Below are 10952 nucleotides of genomic sequence, written 5' to 3'. Positions count from 1 at the left end.
GGTCAGTTACAAGGGAGGAGATCTACATATTTTAATTGCCAAGCTTGCCTTCCACGCAAAGGAGAGTCCCACCCGGACACGGTACGAAGTCTTCAATCTTGTATCTTCATAATCCAACAGTCCAACCAAAGTATATAGTCCTCCTGTCCGAGGACCCCCTAATTCAGGACTCCCTCAATAGTTGTAGAGGCAATAGTTGGCGAGACGACAACGATGCTTCGATGGAGATCAAGGTGTCAAGCCAGTGACGATGGTGATCATGACGGTGCTTTGGAGATAGAGATCAGAGGCACAAGATAAAGATGGCCATATCATATCACTTATATTGATTGCATGTGATGTTTATCCTTTATGCATCTTATTTTTCTTAGTTCGGCGGTAGCATTATAAGATGATCTCTCACAAAATTTCAAGGTATAAGTGTTCTCCCTGAGTATGCACTGTTGCTATAGTTTGTCATGCCGAGACACCACATGATGATCGGGTGTGATAAGCTCTACGTTCACATACAACGGGTGCAAGCCAGTTTTGCACACGTAGAATACTCGGCTTAAACTTGACGAGCCTAGCATATGCAGATATGGCCTCGGAACACTGGGGACCGAAAGGTCGAGCGTGAATCATATAGTAGATATGATCAACATAGTGATGTTCACCATTGAAAACTACTCCATCTCACGTGATGATCGGACATGGTTTAGTTGATATGGGTCACGTGATAAGTTAGATGATTAGAGAGATGTCTATCTAAGTGGGAGTTCTTAAGTAATTTGATTAATTGAAATTTAATTTATCATGAACTTAGTACCTGATAGTATTTTGCATGTCTATGTTGCTGTAGATAGATGGCATGTGTTGTTGTTTAGTTGAATTTTAATGCATTCCTAGAGAAAGCTAAGTTGAAAGATGATGGTAGCAACTACACGGACTGGGTCCGTAACTTGAGGATTATCCTCATTGCTGCACAGAAGAATTACGTCCTGGAAGCACTGCTAGGTGACAAACCCGCTGCAGGAGCAACGCCAGATGTTATGAACACCTGGCAGAGCAAAGCTGATGACTACTCGATAGTTCAGTGTGCCATGCTTTACGGCTTAGAACCGGGACTTCAACGATGTTTTGAACATCATGGAGCATATGACATGTTCCAGGAGTTGAAGTTAATATTTCAAGCAGATGCCCAGAATGAGAGATACGAAGTCTCCAATAACAGCTACAAGATGGAGGAGAATAGTTCTGTCAGTGAACATATACTCAGAATGTCTGGGTACCACAACCACTTGACTCAACTGGGAGTTAATCTTCCTGATGATAGTGTCATTGACAGAGTTCTTCAATCACTGCCAGCAAGCTACAAGAGCTTCGTGATGAACTATAATATGCAAGGTGTGGATAAGACGATCCCTGAGCTCTTCGCAATGCTAAAGGCTGCGGAGGTAGAAATCAAGAAGGAGCATCAAGTGTTGATGGTCAACAAGACCACCAGTTTCAAGAAAAAGGGTAAAGGGAAGAAGGGGAACTTCAAGAAGAATGGCAAGCCAGTTGCTGCTCAAGAGAAGAAACCCAAGTCTGGACCTAAGCCTGAGACTGACTGCTTCTACTGCAAAGGAACTGGTCACTGGAAGCGGAACTGCCCCAAGTATTTGGCGGAGAAGAAGGATCGCAAAGTGAAAGGTATCTTTGATATACATGTTATTGATGTGTACCTTCCTAATGCTCGTAGTAGTGCCTGGGTATTTGATACTGGTTCAGTTGCTAACATTGCAACTCGAAACAAGGGCTACAAATTAAGCAAAGATTGGCTAAGAACAAGGTGACGATGCGCGTGGGAAATGGTTCCAAAGTCGATGTGATCGACGTCGGCACGCTACCTCTACATCTACCTTCGGGATTAGTTTTAGACCTAAATAATTGTTATTTGTTGCCAGCATTGAGCCATTGAGCATGAACATTATATCTGGATCTTGTTTGATTCGAGACGGTTATTCATTTAAATCAGAGAATAATGGTTGTTCTAATTATATGAGTAATATCTTTTATTGTCATGCACCCTTGATGAGTGGTCTATTTTTACTAAATCCTGATAGTAGTGATACACATGTTCATAGTATTGAGGCCAAAAGATGCAGAGTTGATAATGATAGTGCAACTTATTTGTGGCACTGTCGTTTAGGTCATATTGGTGTAAAGCGCATGAAGAAACTCCATTCCGATGGACTTCTGGAATCACTTGATTATGAATCACTTGGTACTTGCGAACCATGCCTCATGGGCAAGATGACTAAAACTCCTTTCTCCGGAACAATGGAGCGAGCAACATAGTTATTGGAAATCATACATACTGATGTATGTGGTCCAATGAACATTGAAGCTCGCGGCGGATATCGTTATTTTCTCACCTTCACAGATGATTTGAGTAGATATATGAAGCATAAGTCTGAAACATTTGAAAAGTTCAAAGAATTTCAGAGTGAAGTGGAAAATCATCGTGACATGAAAATCAAGTTTCTACGATCTGATCGTGGAGGCGAATATCTGAGTTATGAGTTTGGACTTCATTTGAAACAATGCAGAATAGTTTCGCAACTCACGCCACCTGGAACACCACAGCGTAATGGTGTGTCCAAACATCGTAATCGTACTTTACTAGATATGGTGCGATCTATGACGTCTCTCACTGATTTACCGCTATCATTTCGGGGTTATGCTTTAGAGACAACTGCATTCACATTAAATAGGGCACCATCTAAATGCGTCGAGACGATACCTTATGATCTGTGGTTTGGCAAGAAACCCAGGTTGTAGTTTCTTAAAGTTGGGGCTGCGATGCTTATGTGAAAAAGCTTCAACCTGATAAGCTCGAATCCAAATCGGAGAAATGTGTCTTCATAGGATACCCAAAGGAGACTGTTGGGTACACCCTCTATCACAGATCTGAAGGCAAGATATTCATTGCTAAGAATGGATCCTTTCTAGATAAGGAGTTTCTCTCGAAAGAAGTGAGTGGGGGGAAAGTAGAACTTGACGAGGTAATTGTACCTTCTCCCTTATTGGAAAGTAGTTCATACTGAAATCAGTTCCAGTGATTCCTACACCAGTAAGTGAGGAAGCTAATGATGATGCTCATGAAACTTCCGATCAAGTTACTACCGAACCTCGCAGGTCAACCAGAGTAAGATCCGCACTAGAGTGGTACGGTAATCCTGTTCTGGAAGTCATGTTACATGACGATGACGAACCTACAAACTATGAGGAAGCGATGATGAGCCCAGATTCCGCAAAATGGCTTAAAGCCATGAAATCTGAGATGGGATCCATGTATGAAAATTAAGTGTTGACTTTGGTTGACTTGCCCGATGATCGGCAAGCCATAGAAAATAAATGGATCTTCAAGAAGAAGACTGACACTGACGGTAATGTTACTGTCTACAAAGCTCGACTTGTTGCGAAAGGTTTTCGACAAGTTCAAGGAGTTGACTACGATAAGGCCTTCTCACCCGTAGCGATGCATAAGTGATCAGCTATAAGTATAGTGGGGGTTTTACACCCCAAACTACGGATGTCGTGTTCTCCACGGGGACTAGGCGACATCGATTATGCTCGGCTAAATCTAGGTAAACACGATTCGGGTGATGAAAGCAAGAAAGTTAAACTAAACTAAACAGGGCTGTCGCCAAAGAAAATGCAGATAAGCAAAGGCAGATTAAGATTTTATTCAATGTATTTTTTTGGGGTGTTTTTGTTTTAGTTGAGAAATAAAATGCTAACACAAGCATACATCAAAGGCTAGGGAGTTGAAAAGACATGAACATATATATATATATATATATATATATATAACTATTTAACATTTAACAGAGGGAAGAAACAAGTATGTAGGACGAAACATAAAATGCATCACATCATAGACACACACATATGTATATATATCACAGGAACAATAAACTGGACACCAATCATCAGCAAGTACAGAATATATATGACATATATAGCTAGTTCTTAAACATCAGCAAAAGTGATGATAAATTGTTCTACTTCTTGCAGATCAACAGAGAACAACCAAACAAGCACAAGTCTAAATAATACAAGGTCTAACACATCTCTAATACATAGAAATTACAGCGAGAGGGAGAGATACAGAGAGAGAAACTGCAGTAGGTTCAGTTTGGTGAAGAAGAACAGTAGCAAGGGTTTTGGTTCAGAAAAGAAGCAGCAAGAGAAGTGGAGGGAGCAGCAGCAAGGCGGAGAAGAGAAGGAGGAGGGGCGCAGCAAGAGAGAGGAGAAGAAGATGCAGCAGCAGGTCACGTTGAGGAAGAAGCAGCAGGGGCAGAGAGGAGAGAGGTGGAGGAGCAACATCGAGACAAGGGGAAAAGGAGCAGGAGCAGGTCGGCGCAAGAGGAGCAGTAGCAGGGTTAGGGGAATAATAGAAGCAGAGTAAGTGAAGCAGCGGCTGGTGGTGGTGATCGATGGCGGCGGCTGCTGGTGGTGGATGGTGCGGTGGCGCTGATGGTGGATGGAGATGGGTGATGAGGCGGGAGGCGCAGCGGCGAAGATGGTGGATGGGTGGCGCTGGGTGCTGGTGGCGCACCTACCACACCGGCCTGGCCGTGGCGGCGGCCTGAGATGGAGAAGAATGCAAGGGAGGGAGAGAGAAATGCCAGGCCCCAAGGGGAATGGAAGCGATCTAGGGATTTTGATCCCCTCCCTGATCTGCAAACTTTACAAATTAGCCCTCCTCCTTCTCTTCTTTCTTCACAAGAAGGTCCTCCCACTTCTTTAGCTAGCCCCCTGGTTACTTCTTTTCATCTCACACAAGTCTCTTCTTCCTTCTCTTCTTTTCTTCACTTTTCTCGGTAGCCACATAGTAGAAATCTTGATGATTATAGTGCCTTTGCGCACTTTTCTGCAAAAGAAACAAGTCATAAGTAAATGATCGCTTTATATGATTTCCGTTCAAATATGCAATAGTTCATAACAATAATTGATGGTCAGATCACAATATATGGTATATTTGTGTGCCAAATTATGAATAGGAAATGTGCTATCAAGTTCCCCCACACTCAAACTTTTGCTTGTCCTCAAGCAAAGACATATGACAAGAGCAAGAATGTGAACAGTGAGCTGACTAGAGAATGCCAAGTGAAGTAGATCTCTAAATAGTGCATGCTTTGGACTTAGCTAGTGAAAATTAATGGTTAGGAGTGCTTCAAAGCGGTAGGATACTAGTAGACTTGACCATTTTAAACTTTTACAATGATAAAAGAAGATCAACTAGTTCAAATGATGATTGTGCCAAAGGTTCCTAAAGAGAGCATGATCTCGAGAACAAAAAGAGCATACACTTGTGATCAGATCACTTATTTACAAAAATAAAGCAATGATAATATTTTATCGATCTCACCAAAGGAACATACCACCGATCCCGAGAACATGGTATACACCCGGCTCGACCAATTATTAGTTTTTTTGTTTGTCTCCCCAAAGGAACATACCACCGATCCAAAGAACATGGTATACACCTGGTTTGACAATTACAATTTTTATTATTAATTACTGCCCAAGCTAACCCGATTTCACATGCCACCGATCCAGGGAACATGACATGCTACTGTAGGTAGTTAGACTTATTTATTCATTATAATATATACTTTATTTACTTTTCAAATGAACAAAAACAAGAATCATCACTCATCCATGTCTGGTTCACATACTACCGATCCAGGGAACATAGCATGCTTATCCATAGTGGTTAGGTGATTGCTCTCAATGGGATCACTAGTTTACAAGGCATTCAACAATCAGTTCGCACATTCTCATCAGGAACCATATGTCAAAGGTGAAATTTAGTGGGACAACATTTAAGAAATGGCACAAGCAACCCAAATAGCAATTTAATTCTGGATGATGATTTCAAAATGGGTCATGAAACAGCTCACCGGGCTTATATAGGAAGTAGCACTCGCTCAACGCTTCTGCAGTTCTTCTCTTTTTGCTTCTCTATCCCCATGCCTGCTCCAGCTTCACTCTTCTTCGTGTGTGGCCATTGCTTCTCCTCATCACCATGCCGTGAATCCACCAGGGTCCCAAGGAATGTCACCTCGAACCTGGTCAGCATGTAGTAAACGGTGCAGTAGCAAAAACCTAAAAGAACACTCCACAAAAGAGACAAGGCAAGCGGTAGGCATAATACCCTCCAAGTCATCAATCGAGTATCCAATTACATAAGCATAGCTATAAAGCACATGTTTAAGATTGTAGAACTCAGCAAGCTCAATACTACCATGAGGATGAAATTTATCATTAAACTCAAGACTAGCATGGGAATGATATGTTTCATTAAGCATAGGACTAGCATAAGGAGAATAAGTGTCATCATAAATGAAAGAAATGCCAATAACAGGGTATGTATGATCATGTCCAAGCAAACAGTTTTTCAAGTCTAGCTGAATTGATGGTATCATGCAATGCAAAGTAGTAGCAAATAGATCATATGGACGCATGTCATCAAGAGGCTTAGATAAACCTGCTACGTCACGCTCTTGTATGATGATAGGCAATTGCATTTCTAGTTCTTCATCTTCAACTACAGGAGCTTCTTTTACTTCTTCAGGAAGGATATACATTAGATCTTTGAGGTCTTCGACTTGATCACTTGGGTAGTTGAGCTTTGGATCATCTTGTGCCTTGGCTTTGAGAATTTCTTCTTGGATCTGAAGTATCTTTTCCTATGGACTCTCGCTATCTTGCTCAGCTGAATGTGAAGGTGTTGGGACCTCACATGTATCAAAGGATATCCCAGAAACACTTAGCTCAAGGAGGGATGAGATAGTGCAGCCAGTGTTGATGTTCTTCTCAATCTTCCTTACTTCTTCCACTAGCTCTTTTCCACTCTTGATCTTCTTCATTTCCTCTAGTATCACCGGCCTAATTGGATCATCTTCGGCACTCCAAGTGAAGTCGAGACTAAGCAATGTGAGCTTGTCTATATCATCAAAATCATCTTGTGTAGGCACTTGTGTTGAAGGTGTTGGTTGACCAAATGGAGGACCATTTAACTCCATTGGCAACATCTCCTGGTGCTGAGGTATATGAGTAGGAGGTGAATACAATTGCTGTGGTGCATAGTTGTTGCTCTCCTCTTCATACCTAAATCCCTGCATATGATTACTAGAAGCAAACGGTGAGATCTCAGGGTTGTTGTTCCTATATGACATATTCTGGTTTTTAGGCCACCCATGTGAGTAATTGTTTTGGTATGAGCTAGGCTGTGGGGCGAAGCTCATGCCATAACAATCGGGAGAGTGAGAGTAACCACGCTGACATTCTGCGGGTGAATGGCCCTGAAATCCACAAATATGGCATGTAGGAGCAACATAAGGATGACCTCTAGAATAAGGATCATAAGAGCTAAGCCTACCCTCAAAAACTACTTCTCGCTGCCGAGCTAAATCATCTAATCGATGGGAAATCTTACTTATCAGTTCTTGAATACTTTCCGTGCTGTTTGTAGTGTTGCTTGCATAAGCATGATGATCTGAATAGTAAGCCATATCCGAGAAGATAGTTCTAACCTACAAAAAGAAAGAGAAAACAAAGAGAAAATAACTAGAACAGTAGTTAGGGGTAAGAGATATATCACAAATATATGGCACTAGATAGAAATAGAAGCAAAACCTAGTCTACAGCCTAACACGGTCACTCGACGCTAGTCCCCGACAACGGCGCCAAAATGATCAGCTGTAAGTATAGCGGGGGTTTTACGCCCCAAACTACGGATGTCGTGTTCTCCACAGGGACTAGGCGACGGTGATTATGCTCGGCTAAATCTAGGTAAACACGATTCGGGTGATGAAAGCAAGAAAGTTAAACTAAACTAAACAGGGCTGTCGCCAAAGAAAATGCAGATAAGCAAAGGCAGATTAAGATTTTATTCAATGTATTTTTTTGGGGTGTTTTTGTTTTAGTTGAGAAATAAAATGCTAACACAAGCATACATCAACGGCTAGGGAGTTGAAAAGACATGAACATATATATATATATATATATATAACTATTTAACATTTAACAGAGGGAAGAAACAAGTATGTAGGACGAAACATAAAATGCATCACATCATAGACACACACATATGTATATATATCACAGGAACAATAAACTAGACACCAATCATCAGCAAGTACAGAATATATATGACATATATAGCTAGTTCTTAAACATCAACAAAAGTGATGATAAATTGTTCTACTTCTTGCAGATCAATAGAGAACAACCAAACAAGCACAAGTCTAAATAATACAAGGTCTAACACATCTCTGATACATAGAAATTACAGCGAGAGGGAGAGATACAGAGAGAGAAACTGCAGTAGGTTCAGTTTGGTGAAGAAGAACAGTAGCAAGGGTTTTGGTTCAAAAAAGAAGCAGCAAGAGAAGTGGAGGGAGCAGCAGCAAGGCGGAGAAGAGAAGGAGGAGGGGCGCAGCAAGAGAGAGGAGAAGAAGATGCAGCAGCAGGTCACGTTGAGGAAGAAGCAGCAGGGGGCAGAGAGGAGAGAGGTGGAGGAGCAACATCAAGACAAGGGGAAAAGGAGCAGGAGCAGGTCGGCGCAAGAGGAGCAGCAGCAGGGTTAGGGAAAGAATAGAAGCAGAGTAAGTGAAGCAGCGGCTGGTGGTGGTGATCGATGGCGGCGGCTGCTGGTGGTGGATGGTGCGGTGGCGCTGATGGTGGATGGAGATGGGTGATGAGGCGGGAGGCGCAGCGGCGAAGATGGTGGATGGGTGGCGCTGGGTGCTGGTGGCGCACCTACCACGCGGGCCTGGCCGTGGCGGCGGCCTAAGATGGAGAAGAAGGCAAGGGAGGGAGAGAGAAATGCCAGGCCCCAAGGGGAATGGAAGCGATCTAGGGATTTTGATCCCCTCCCTGATCTGCAAACTTTACACATTAGCCCTCCTCCTTCTCTTCTTTCTTCACAAGAAGGTCCTCCCACTTCTTTAGCTAGCCCCCTGGTTACTTCTTTTCATCTCACACAAGTCTCTTCTTCCTTCTCTTCTTTTCTTCACTTTTCTCGATAGCCACATAGTAGAAATCTTGATTATAGTGCCTTTGCGCACTTTTCTGCAAAAGAAACAAGTCACAAGTAAATGATCCCTTTATATGATTTCCGTTCAAATATGCAATAGTTCATAACAATAATTGATGGTCAGATCACAATATATGGTATGTTTGTGTTCCAAATTATGAATAGGAAATGTGCTTATCAATAAGTCTGTCCGAATCATGTTAGCAATTGCCGCATTTTATGATTATGAAATTTGGCAAATGGATGTCAAAACTGCAATCCTTAATGGATATCTTAAAGAAGAGTTGTATATGATGCAACCAGAAGGTTTTGTCGATCCAAAAGGTGCTAACAAAGTGTGCAAGCTCCAGCGATCCATTTATGGACTAGTGCAAGCCTCTTAGAGTTGGAATATATGCTTTGATAGTGTGATCAAAGCATATGGTTTTATACAGACTTTTGGAGAAGCCTGTATTTACGAGAAAGTGAGTGGGAGCTCCGTAGCATTTCAGATATTATATGTAGATGACATATTATTGATCGGAAATGATACTGACTTTCTAAATAGCATAAAAGGATACTTGAATAAGAAGTTTTCAATGAAAGACCTCGGTGAAGCTGCTTATATATTGGGCATCAAGATCTACAGAGATAGATCAAGACGCTTAATTGGACATTCACAAAGCACATACCTTGATAAAGTTTTGAAGAAGTTCAAAATGGATCACGCAAAGAAAGGGTTCTTGCCTGTATTACAAGGTGTGGAGTTGGGTCAGTCTCAATGCCCGACCACTGCAGAAGATAGAGAGAAAATGAAAGGTGTTCCCTATGCTTCAGCCATAGGCTCTATCATGTATGCAATGCTGTGTACCAGACCTGATGTGTGCCTTGCTATAAGTTTAGCAGGGAGGTACCAAAGTAATCCAGGAGTGGATCACTGGACAGCGGTCAAGAACATCCTGAAATATCTGAAAAGGACTAAGGATACGTTTCTCTTATATGGAGGTGACAAAGAGCTCGTCGTAAATGGTTACGTCGATGCAAGCTTTGACACTGATCCGTATGACTCCAAGTCACAAACCGGATACGTGTTTTTATTAAATGGTGGAGCTGTCACTTGGTGCAGTTCCAAGCAGAGCGTCGTGGCGGGATCTACGAGTGAAGCGGAATACATAGCTGTTTCGGAAGCAGCAAATAAAGGAGTCTGTATGAAGGAGTTCATATCCGATCTAGGTGTGATACCTAGTGCATCGGGTCCAATGAATTTTTTTTGTGACAATACTGGAGCTATTGCCTTGGCAAAGGAATCCAGATTTCACAAGAGAACCAAGCACATCAAGAGATGCTTCCATTCCATCCGCGATCAAGTCAAGGAGGGAGACATAGAGATTTGGAAGATACATATGGATCTGAATGTTACAGACTCATTGAGTAAGCCTCTCTCACAAGCAAAACATGATCAGCACCAAGACTCCATGGGTGTTAGAATCGTTACAATGTAATCTAGATTGTTGACTCTAGTGGAAGTTGGAGACTGAAGGAAATATGCCCTAGAGGCAATAATAAAGTTGTTATTTATATTTCCTTATATTATGATAAATGTTTATTATTCATGCTAGAATTGTATTAACCGGAAACTTAGTACATGTGTGAATACATAGAAAAACAGAGTGTCACTAGTTTGCCTCTACTTGACTAGCTCGTTGAATCAATGATGGTTATGTTTCCTAACCATAGACATGAGTTTTCATTTAATTAACGGGATCACATCATTAGAGAATGATGTGATTGACTTGACCCATCCGTTAGCTTAGCACGATGATTGTTTAGTTTGTTGCTATTGCTTTCTCCATAACTATACATGTTCCTATGACTATGAGATCATGCAACTCCCAAA

General features: G+C 41.8%; 1 pseudogene; it reads right to left on the bottom strand.

The window, feature by feature from the left end:
- Positions 1 to 5941: 5941 nt before the first annotated feature.
- Positions 5942 to 7550, bottom strand: LOC147964782 (uncharacterized; annotated as a pseudogene).
- Positions 7551 to 10952: the final 3402 nt, after the last annotated feature.

The sequence above is a fragment of the Triticum urartu genome, chromosome 6A, assembly GCF_056163025.1.
Source record: "Triticum urartu cultivar PI428250 chromosome 6A, HENAU_Tu73, whole genome shotgun sequence".
NCBI classification, from domain to species: Eukaryota; Viridiplantae; Streptophyta; class Magnoliopsida; order Poales; family Poaceae; genus Triticum; species Triticum urartu.
This window is presented reverse-complemented; position numbering and strand designations above follow the sequence as displayed.